At 41.7% G+C, this 10,962-nt stretch overlaps 1 long non-coding RNA gene across 1 annotated transcript; it reads left to right on the top strand.

Moving 5' to 3' along the window:
- Positions 1–4,282: 4,282 nt before the first annotated feature.
- Positions 4,283–10,498, top strand: LOC123647462. Its single transcript, XR_006738238.1, has 3 exons — positions 4,283–4,542; positions 5,145–5,253; positions 10,430–10,498. It is a non-coding gene; the product is annotated as an uncharacterized LOC123647462 (long non-coding RNA).
- The last annotated feature ends 464 nt before the right edge of the window (positions 10,499–10,962 follow it).

The following is a 10,962-nucleotide window of genomic DNA, read 5'->3' as shown; positions in this document are numbered from 1 at the left end:
CACCCGAACTCTCCAACAGTAAAGCGCCTTGGGTGACGGATTGGGGAGCAAGAGAACCACCCCATAACGCAGACTGCCTGTGGGCAGACAATAAGCAATGGCTGAGACCGGGAAGCACAAGCCTTCCCGGTGGTCTTGGTTCTTTATTTTAACATCCCACCACAGGATATAGCAAGCACTCCATAAGTGTTGAAGAAATGACTGAACACAACCTTTTAGGGCACTCAAATCCCTCTCTTTTGGTGTTTATTTACCCAAGCCTGTCCTCTAACACCCTAATTCCATCCCTAATAAATAGTCCAGCTGTAATTACTTTCAACCAAGTTCTCTCAGAGGAATTTGTGCTATCTGTGACTACTCAAAAACACCTTGATTCTTGAGCTGTCAAATAAAGCCCGCATACTGTGGAATGCTATGCATACATTAAAAGAATGGGGTAAGCCAGGCTTCAGTTCAGGGCTAGGCCTGACTTTGTGGGAAACATACCTGTTACTAGGAAGAAGCTCCTCAGAGATCATCAGCTTTTACCCACTCACACAACTTTTTTCATTCTGATATTTTAAAGAAATAGCTTTTCTCTGTCTCAATATCCAAAACACTGATTATCATAGCCGTTTGGAAACTTAGAAATCATATAATCCATCTCTCATTTAATAGATAAGGGAATGGAATTCTGGAGTAGCTTAAGGATTAGCTCAAGGTCTCACTTGTAGTTTTTTTTTTTTTCATGGATGCCTTAGGGCAGAGAGTTTAATTCTCTCTTTTTTCTTAATTTCAGCTTATTATGGGGGTACAAAAATTTAGGTTATGTATATTGCCCATGCGCTGCCCGCCCCCAGTCAGAGCTTCAGGCGTGTCCATTCCCCAGACAGTGCGCATTGCACTCATTATGTAGGTATACACCCATCCCCTCCCCCTACCCCCAACATCTGTCCGACATCCAATTGGTGTTATTCCCAAATGTGCACTTAGGTGGTGATCACTCACTTGTAGTTATTAAATAGAATAGCTACAGCCCAAGAACAAATGTCCAATATCTCATGCCAGTGATATTTCTCCCTCAAAGCAATGGCTTCTGGAACAGACAGAAGGAGGCAAGGGAGGGACGCTCATCAGACCTGTGGAAGCGATCCATTATGATTAGTAGGAATAGACACAAATTTTAAAAACGAATACTAACATGGATACACTTCCAGACATTATTGAATAAAAAAAGCAGCTGCAAAATAGTACATAGAGGATGAGTCCATTTATGTGAACCAAAATGAACAGGGTACATTTTCTATGGACAAGGTGTGGGCGAATGGATTCCACCCTGATAACAGTGTTCACCTCTGCGGAGGGCTCTAGGATCAGGGATGGTGGCCAAAGGAAAGTTTGTTCTTATCTGCATTGTATGAATTTTTATAAGGCGAATCTATCTGTGCATTAATTGTTTAAGAATTAATTAAAAAGAGTAAACCTATGTTTCTTTTTGTGCTCTATGTCACTTTCATGGCTTTGTTGCTAACACTATGGATTATGCTCTGGGGACTCAGCCTGTCACCTTAATCCCAGTGGGAATGTCTAGATTAGTTCCAAAGCTCTCAGAGTCATGGTCTGACATAGAGGGAAAGGAAAGAGAGTGTTTGTGGGTTTATCTTCCCAAAAGCTGCTCACTGCCCCCTTCACGTTGATTGCCATTTCATACCTTGAATATAATAATGATAATGATGATAATAATAATAATTGAATGTGTAAATACTACTAATAAATGACAACAACTATGCTCTTTTGAGCACTAACTACCCCAGACACTCTCCTAAGCACCTTCATGCATCATCATTTTCGTTTAATCTTCATAATCACTCTGTGAGGTGAGTACTGTCATTAGCACCATTTTAGAGATGAAACCCGAGGCGTAAAGAAACTAGTGAGCCTGATTTTGGCCACAGGGCTGGTGGGCAGAAGAGCCTGGATCTGAACCTAGGTGTTTAACTCCAGAGTCTGTGTGGGCAGAGGTGTCCGAAGCCCGTAGCTCGTGGAGCGCTGACTGCCCATGTCTGTAGGAGGAGCACATCAGGCTGGGAAATACACTTTCATCCAAACCAAAAAAACACTCCGTTTGGAGAGACCTTCTTTCTAATCTGCTTCCCCATTGCTTCCTCCCAGCGGCCCTTTGAGCCTTTTCGCTTAAGGTTTCAAATGCCCCTGGGCTACTAAGTCAAGTGCATAATTCTATCAGGTGATGTGTAGCGAGGGGAAAACATTCTCCTTTGGAGAGCAAAAAACCATGTACTATCATGTACAACCCTAGCAACAATTTCTCAATTATCAGTTCATTTTATTTAAAACAACAGCAGTAAATATAAACAGCAAGAAACCGATTTTGAAAGAGGTAAGGGCTGGCCTGCCTGGGGCCAGTCACTAATCCCTTTTCTCTTGTGTCAATATTTACTTTGGATGCATCAGTTTTGTTCCTGAAAGGTATGGAAAGCATAAAGTGGCAAACTTTGAAATGATTTTTATAGATTATGTAGAGAAAGATACTTTTCAGGAAGCTGGTCATCTTATGCTAAATGACACTTTTCTCTCTGCCCCCTCCCCACCTCTGTCCAAACTTTGGGAACTATTTCATTATTTCTCTATTCATAACCAAGGCATCTCTGATTCATCACTGAAAGTTTGAGTTACACTGCAGGAATCTTTGATTAAATATGTATACATACACTTACGTATGTACATATATACTATATATGTATATCGATGTATATATACATATCTATAACATGTTTATCATGTGCATATACTTTAATTGGGAAAATTTGCAGTACTTGGGAGCTATTTGATGGACTTCAAAATTCTTCTGTGCTCTGGTAATGTCAAGCTTTTGCCCAAAGATAAATTGGCTTTTTTGACTCCTGCTGAATCCTGCCTAGAGAAACCCCTTGTAGCTTCAGGATTGCATTAAAATTTCCATATACTCTGCGGGATACTTTCCTTTTGGAAAGAATAACTCCACCTGCTCCTTTTTCCCACATGTGTACATCAACGGTGAAGCTGGGACGTGTCCTCTTTCTTCTGAGCCCCTGGCTCAGGACCTGGTGCTGTTGCTCCATTTCCACACTGGTAAACATAGCACCTGGGAAATGGCTTTCTCAAGTGCCTGCTCTGTGCCCACCCTGTCCCTGGCCTTGAGATAGGCTTGGTGGTATGGGGATGTCAGCTCTATTGTCATGGGGCTCGTGTCACACCCTGTCAGCCTGCCGGACTCAGGCTCCCCCCAGCTCCCCAGTTACTAGGACTACAGCACTTCCAAACGGGTGAGGAGCTTTGACAAATGTGTGCTACGCATTTCTGCAAACAAAGCCATTTATTTTAGGCTGAAGTGTTCACAGCAAAATTTAAATAATTTATCTAGAATGTGACAAATGGAACGCTTTCATTTTATCTTTTTGGATTTCTTGGGTAGAACATTTATAAAGTAAAAGCCTCATTATCTTAGATTTCTCAACTAACTCTCTGCCATTAACTGCAGACAAGATACATGGACGAAACACAGAGGCAGTCTCAGGAATCTGAGCCTGTCTGAGAGAAATATTTTAGGTCATTACTGAAGTGAATCAGGGCGTTGAGGGTCCTTTACTCAACGCTCTATGGTCTTGGGACAGAATATTTTTCTTTTTCTTTTTTGGTTGGGGCACAGCTGCCACTAAATAGTGTCCATTATGTTATGAGCTAACGACCTGGAAATGTTCCCAATCCCACCTTCTACCACCCAAGAGAAAATACTGGTTCTTGGAGTTCCCATAAAAATGGAATACTTTTGGTTGGGTTGGCATGGCTATTAGAAGGCCAATCTACCTAGGAGGACCTGCCCAAGACTCGTGCTTGGCATTAGCCTTTAGCAGGACTCATCTGTTTAGGTCTGGCTGGGGGAGTTGGCCTAGGGATTGAGGCACCACACGTGGGAGTGAAAGCTTCGAAGGGGCAGGGGGAAAAGAAAGAGACACTATGCAGTCTTGCCTGGAAAGGCCTGGAGAGCCCCGGTACTACGGGGGCAGTCTCTGAGCACGGAGATCTGGAGACACGCTGCCCACTTAACTCTGCAGAGGGCCAGCTCTTATTTGCCTCTAAGTGATTTCTGACATATTTCAAAGCACAAAATAAAACTTTCTTTTTTTAAGACTCTTACTGAATGTCCCTGTATGTATCCTAGGTTTTTACAGGACAAGGACATTTTGGACATGTCTTGTCCTTGTCTGAGCCCCCAGGACTGGCTGCACTCCGTGTCCCCCTCTCCCAGTGCAGCGACCTATGGGCCTAGAAGGGCCCCCGCCAGACCACATTTTGCTGGCCAGTCACGGGTGGCAGAAACTGCTGGCCTCTCTTTCGACAGCCCACAGGAAACATTTGCACCTCCAGCACTTTCTGCACAAAGCGCTCCATGGGAGCAACACCCGTGTGTGGTTTAGAAGCCATTTGCTACACTGCTTTGAAATTCATCTTTCTATACGACCTCTGGGGGTGCAGTGAAAGACCTAAACCCTCCTGCTGTCTACGGTAAGCAAACTGTTAAAAGTTTTAGAAAGTCCTTATCTGAACTCTATTTAGAAGTAAAATAGTCACTAGCAGAAGCAAGCATTTGCTTCTGTGTATTAGTGAAAATGCGATGAAGCTTTTATTTATAACTTGCATTAGTTATAAGTTACCAAACTTAATAAATTTACCCTGCTGAAAAATTAAAGTTGAAAAAATAACATATTAAAGAGGGACAAATTACTTACACCATTGCTCCTGGGTTGAATAACAACACAGATAATTTAGTCAAAACATATCTTTAACCTTTTTTGTGTGTGTGATTAATCCGTGAGTCTCTGATTATAACTGGCTGAATGTCCCCTCTACCCCCCCAAAAATGAGTTTTGAGTGTTAATAATTGGCCTCTGTTTGTCGATGACAATTGCTATGACTTTATTCATATGAAATAAAGCCCTTATAATAGGTCACACAATTAACTTTCTGTGGCTGAAAAAAGTGAAATATAAATGGTTTTGGAGGAATACAATTGGAATTAAGTTAAAGCCCATTGACTTCTTCCAGTTTAGGACCATTTGATAGTAGTTTGAATGTATTTTTCATTATTTGAAACGTTTTTCTCCTAGCATGTAGTTATGGTGAGAGAATTAAATGACACTGAAAATTCTGGAAATGAGGAGAAACAGACTAAAACTTCAGGCATCAGGAGAATGATGAGAGAGAAGAGTCTTTTAGGTAAGCCTCTGGTTAGATGTAACTTTAATAAGCTCCACTTGAGAAAGGGGCACACGGCCTCTATGGGAATATGGCTGCATTCACGTCACTCTAAAATTGCACAGTCCCTCTGAGCGTAGTGGTCTTAATTAAATAAAATAGGAGGTTAAAAAAACAAGCAAAGATAATCAAACAACATATGTCTTTTTACATAGCAATGTTCTAGAAAACTCTTAATTGTTTTCACTAATTTAAATGTCACAAAGCAATTAGCTTTGTTTTCCCATCTCTCTCTTCTAGAGTGTGGGTGCATTCTAATTTTTAAGAATTATATTTATAAAAAAAGTGTTGACTATTTCATACACACAATTAGTATTATAATTACCACAGCTGTGGGTAAAAATGTCATCTCCTGTTTATTTTCTCACATTGTTACTTGTAAATTGTGAGAGTGTGATGTGTGGGGCTGTTGGGGGAAGGCGGTAAAGTTAGGACCCCAAACCAAGAAGCCTGTCTCACAGAGAGGGCACCGTACTCCACATTAAATGTTCACAGTCCTCTGCCTTCCTGTCTAATTAAGAGCATCAGTACACGGGAGCTCAAGCCCAGCTAAGTTTCCAAGTGGGAATTCTTACAACACTTTTGAAAGCAATGTGGGTGAGGCTGTTAAGTGATTTGTGACAGTCTCAACTCCAGAGCTGTATTCAAATCTTCCCAGGGGCTCCGCTGGGCGCACATGGGCTGGAGAGTGAAACTTGGTAGCCACAGAAGGGAAGAGTAGTGAATCTTCCTTTTTGATTAAAAGAAGAAGTAAAACAAAATCTCAAGTTCCATTTGTCTCATTTAAGTGGAAACTTTCTCCAACCACAAAAACACATTTTGGGGACAATAAAGGAAACTGAATAAGGACTAGCTCTCAGATGATATCAGAGAATTATTAATATCTCTAGGAGGTATAATGGCATTGCGATTATAAAGGAAAATGTTCTTATTTTTAGGAGATATGTGCTGAAAGGATAAAGTATTATATCTACAACTTATTTTCCACATATATTGAAGATACACATATACACAGAGGTAAAGCAAATATGGTAAATATTAGAAGTAGTTAAATTTAGACACTGTGTGTATGGGCAGTTATTGAACCAGTAATTAAAGATCTATGTATCAGTCGGAAATGCTTCAGGCTACAAATAAAAAAAATAAAACCTCAGTTGATAGAGGTTTAAATGTTAAGAACATTCATTCTTTACTAAACAAGAACTGCAGTAGGCATCCACTCAGGCTTGGTGCAGCCACTCAGCAATGCTATCAAGACCCCGTCTTGTTTGGTCCATCTGCCTTGTCATTGACTTCTGCACTATCGATTCATGATTGCAAGACAGCTGGTGCAGTGCTAGGCATCACGGTCACAGTTAAAGGAAGGATGTGGGTGCACAAAGCAAAAAAAAAAAAACCAAAAGCAAACTTTCCTCTTGCACTTGATTCATTTATCAGAAAGCAAAATCTTTCCCAGAAGCCCCCCGTTCATGGCTAGAACAGTCCTATGGCCAATCCTAGCCACAGGGGAGTCTGGGAAATGAAATCAGGGCAAGGGATTCAGATCCATTGTGACCCCATCCCCTTGGGCTGGGGGGTGCATTGCCACTCTGAACAAACACCCTTGGTGTTCTGTTAGCAAGAAAAAGGAGAAAACAGCAGCTACTTGTCATTTGCTAAACAGGTGCCCTTTTCCTCTAGAAGGGAAATTGGTCTGATTTACTAGATAACCTTAATCATTTCACTAAATAACAGAAATGATTTTTAAAGGAAATTAAAACTAAAACTCATTCTGTACTATATTACGTTGATGTTTAATAGAAAGAGAAAGGGTGCCCAGAAGGAGACTTTAGGTTTCCTGTCTTTTTTAGCCCAGTGAAAAAGAAACTTTTTAACCATCTATGAAAAGTATTTTTTGCTTCACTTTCAATTTTGGTAATACATTTCAATATACAGTTTACTTTTAAGGATTGTTCTCATTGTGATGGACATGACGTGGCAGAATGAGGTATATATTACTACTTCTCATATTCTTAGCTGCAATTTGTGTAGCGTGGATTATATACAAGGCATTATAACAGACGGATTACACATTTTCTCATCTATGCAAGAGGGATGTGCCTGGCTGTTTACAAAAAGCCCCAAATTAAGCCTGAGTCATTAGACTTAATAAAGAAAGAGCAAACTGAAAGCTTTCAACAACAGTTCTAATTTCTACTTCCTCCCCAGCCTGTGTGAGGCCACTATAATAGGATGCTCTTGACATCTGGGCTCTTAAAATGGAAGCCCATTTATTGGTTATAACAAGTAATCGTCATCGCTAGAGTTCTCTTCTGTCCCTTTCACTATCCCTTGGTCTCATAGTAGGCTTTCTTCCAAAAAGGATGCTGCACACTCCTTGTAGATGTATTGGAATGAATTCTCAGACCAGTAATAGCCACCTAACCATCAAGGGGTGGGGCAAAGTCATGCATCCTGGGAAAGCATAGAAGGGCATGGCCTATGCTCAAGAGGTTATTGAGTATGCAGAAGTCCCTCATCACCGGTCCATTTGTCTTATGTTTGGGTGTGTGGTGTTGGTGGCTGAAGTCTACCTTATAACTCTGGTTGACTGCCAAGAGATGCTCTGATGGATTGCGCTGTTCTCTGGAGTCTTAGCAAAGAGAAGCATAGGTTGACGGCACTCCAGGTCTGCCCCGTGCCTCTTGGCTATTTGTTGTCTCAGGTAAGCCTAGTGGAATAGAAGCTCAACAGAGACCAGGCTGGTTGAGAGCCTTTGGATGGGCCAAGATCAAGAGGCTACAGAGTGGTGGGTTGAAGTGACAATAGTGGGTCCACCATTGGGAAACTAGATTAAGGTCGTCTGCATGGGTGGACATGTCAGGAGAAGGGCTGGAAGAACATATGAGCGTCTGGGTCAGGAGATGAGATTCAGATCAAGGCCTAGCAGGTGAACAGAGAGCAGACCAATGCTGGAGTGGGGTTTGTAGGGCCTCTACTGCATCTCTATTCCTTCACTTAGCAAACGTTTTTTAACTATGTGCTATGTACCAGAAACTATTCTTGGTACTGGGAATATGGTAGCGAACAAAACAGATGAGGATCTTTCCCCTTGTGCACTACATTCTCCATGTAGTCCATAATTTGTTTCCCCACTTACATTCTAGCAGGTAGAACAAATTATAAACAAGATACACAAATAAATTGTAAGTGAATTATATAGTATGTTAGTGGCAAATAATAAGGAAAAAAGAAAGCAGCAAAAGGAGATAAAGGAATATATATACATGCTGTGCTTATAACATGGTAGCCACTAGCTTTGTGTGGCTATTGATAATTAAATTGCTTAAAATTAAAAATTAGTTTCTCAGTCATACCCCACATTTCCAGTGCTTGAGAGACGCATAGCAGCTATCCTATTGGACAGTGAAGATGTAGTTTCGTAATTGTAGAAAGTTCTATTGGTCAGTGCTGGTCTAGACGGTGCAGTTTTTAGATAGGGTGGGTAAGGAAGGCCCCACTGAAAAAATAATTTTTAAAAATTTTTTAATTTAATTTTATTTTTTAGAGACAGAGTCTCACTCTGTCACCCAGGCTGGAGTGCAGTGGTGCAATCACAGTTCTCTGTAACCTCGAATTTGTGGGCTCAAGTGATCCTCCTGCCTCAGCTTTCCAAGTAGCTGGGACTACAGGTGTGCACCAGCATGGCTAATTTTTAAATTTTTTTGTAGAGACAGGGTCTCACTATGTTGCCCAGGCTGGTCTCAAACTCCTAGCCTCAAGCAATCTTCCCAACTCAGCCTCCCAATGTGCTGGGATTACAGGTGTGAGCTACCACGCTCGGCCCAAAAAATAACTTTTAAGTAAAGACCTGATGGAGCTGATGGGGCCGACAAGGTGGGTCATGTGCACCCCTGGGGGAAGAGCATTCCAAACAGAGGGAACAGACAGTGCGTGGGTCCAGCGATGGGAACGAAGCCTGTGGCTAGAATGTGATGAATGGGGTTGAGTCGTAAAAGATGAGGTCAGAGAGGTAAATTGAGGGAAGGCGTTCCACAGGGCCTTTTAAGGACTTTGGGCTTTGCTCTGGGTGACATAGGAACCATTAGAGGTTTTGAGCAGAGGAGTTACATGATCAGACCTGGGGTTTTAATAGGACCACTGTGGCTGCTGTGATGAGGGTAGATTGAAAGTGGATAGAGGAGGGAGGTACATGAGGGGATGTCACAATAATCCAGGCGAGAGGTGAGGGTGTCTAGGCTGGTAGCAGTAGGGGTGGTGAAAAGTAATCAGGTTCAGGTTATTTTTTTGAGGGTTCAGGCAACATGGTGGCTGATTGGGGTACAGGGTATAAAAGAGAGAAGAGTCCAAGGTTTTCCGGCCTGAGCAACAGGAAGCATGGAGTGTCCACTTACTATGATGGGGAGGAGAAGATGAGGTGAAACAGGTTTGGATGGGAGAAGGTCAGGAGTTCTGTTTCGGACACGTTCGATTTAGCGTGCCTACTCAGCACCCAGCTGAGGTTGAAGATATAGGAGTCTGGAGTTCAGATGAGAGGTGCTCGCTGGACTTATAGATTTGGGACTCGTCAGCCTTGTAAATGGTATTTTAAATCATGAGGCTGAATGCCATTAGAAGAGTGAGTTTAGATGGAAAATAGAGGAGGTCCCAGGCTGGAGACCTGGGGCCTCTAAAGATTGGAGGTTGGGGAAGGAGGCATTAAAAGGAACAACCAGTAAGGTAGGAGAGAAACCAGAAGACATGGGTGTTGGGGGCCTCGTGGAGAAGGTGTTTCACCAGGGAGGAAGGGAGCGATTTGCCAGGTGCTTAGATGAACACTCAGAATTGATGACTGGATTGACCTGTGGGGGGGTCATTGATGACTTTGAGAAGAGCAGATATGCAGAGAGATGGTGGTGAAAGTTGTCCAGAGGGGACATTTTTTTTTTTTTAACAAATGCCCTGAGACTCCCCTAACTTGTTGAGCAAAGCTTTTCTGTTGCCTATACTTTTGTTCAGCACTGGACTACTCTCTAAAAGCAAACTCATGCTAAATAGCATTTTACCTTCTCTGCATTACTGGCAAAATTTGCTTTAAATAAATACATATATTTTTTACTATTTCATAATGCTTATGGTTTGAATATATGTGTTTTAGGAGCAACTTTGATCTACCTCATGAGTCCAAGATTTTTGATTTATGTGAGCTGTGCCTTATCGATGTGGGTAAGACGAATCAAAATAAAATTAATGTTTTTGGATGATTAAGAGAACTTTAATATTAAAGGCATTAGAGTGTCTCAAAATATGTGTGTGTATTTTTATTTAAAGATGTTTGAATTATCAAATATAGAACAAATAGAAAAAAGTGCATGCAACATACATGTAGGAACAATAATAATAGATAATTATGAAGTGAATACCATGAAACCACCACCAGGTGAAGACCTAGGATGTAGCCAGCACCCAAGATGTCCCTCATGGGGCCTTTCTCAGTCACACCCCTTCCTCACCAATGAGAAGGAGCTATGAGCCTCACTTTAATGGGATCACTTCCTTGTTTTCTTCATAGTTTTATCACTGTGTAGGCATCCCAGTTAAATCCTACCATACATATTCTATTATGTCTTGCTGCTTTTCCTCGACATTATGTTTGTAATACCCAGTTACTGCACACAGCCCTGGCTTGGT

Source organism: Lemur catta, chromosome 11, assembly GCF_020740605.2.
Source record: "Lemur catta isolate mLemCat1 chromosome 11, mLemCat1.pri, whole genome shotgun sequence".
NCBI lineage: Eukaryota > Metazoa > Chordata > Mammalia > Primates > Lemuridae > Lemur > Lemur catta.
The sequence above is the reverse complement of the archived record's forward strand: the minus strand, read 5'-3'. Positions and strand labels throughout refer to the sequence as shown.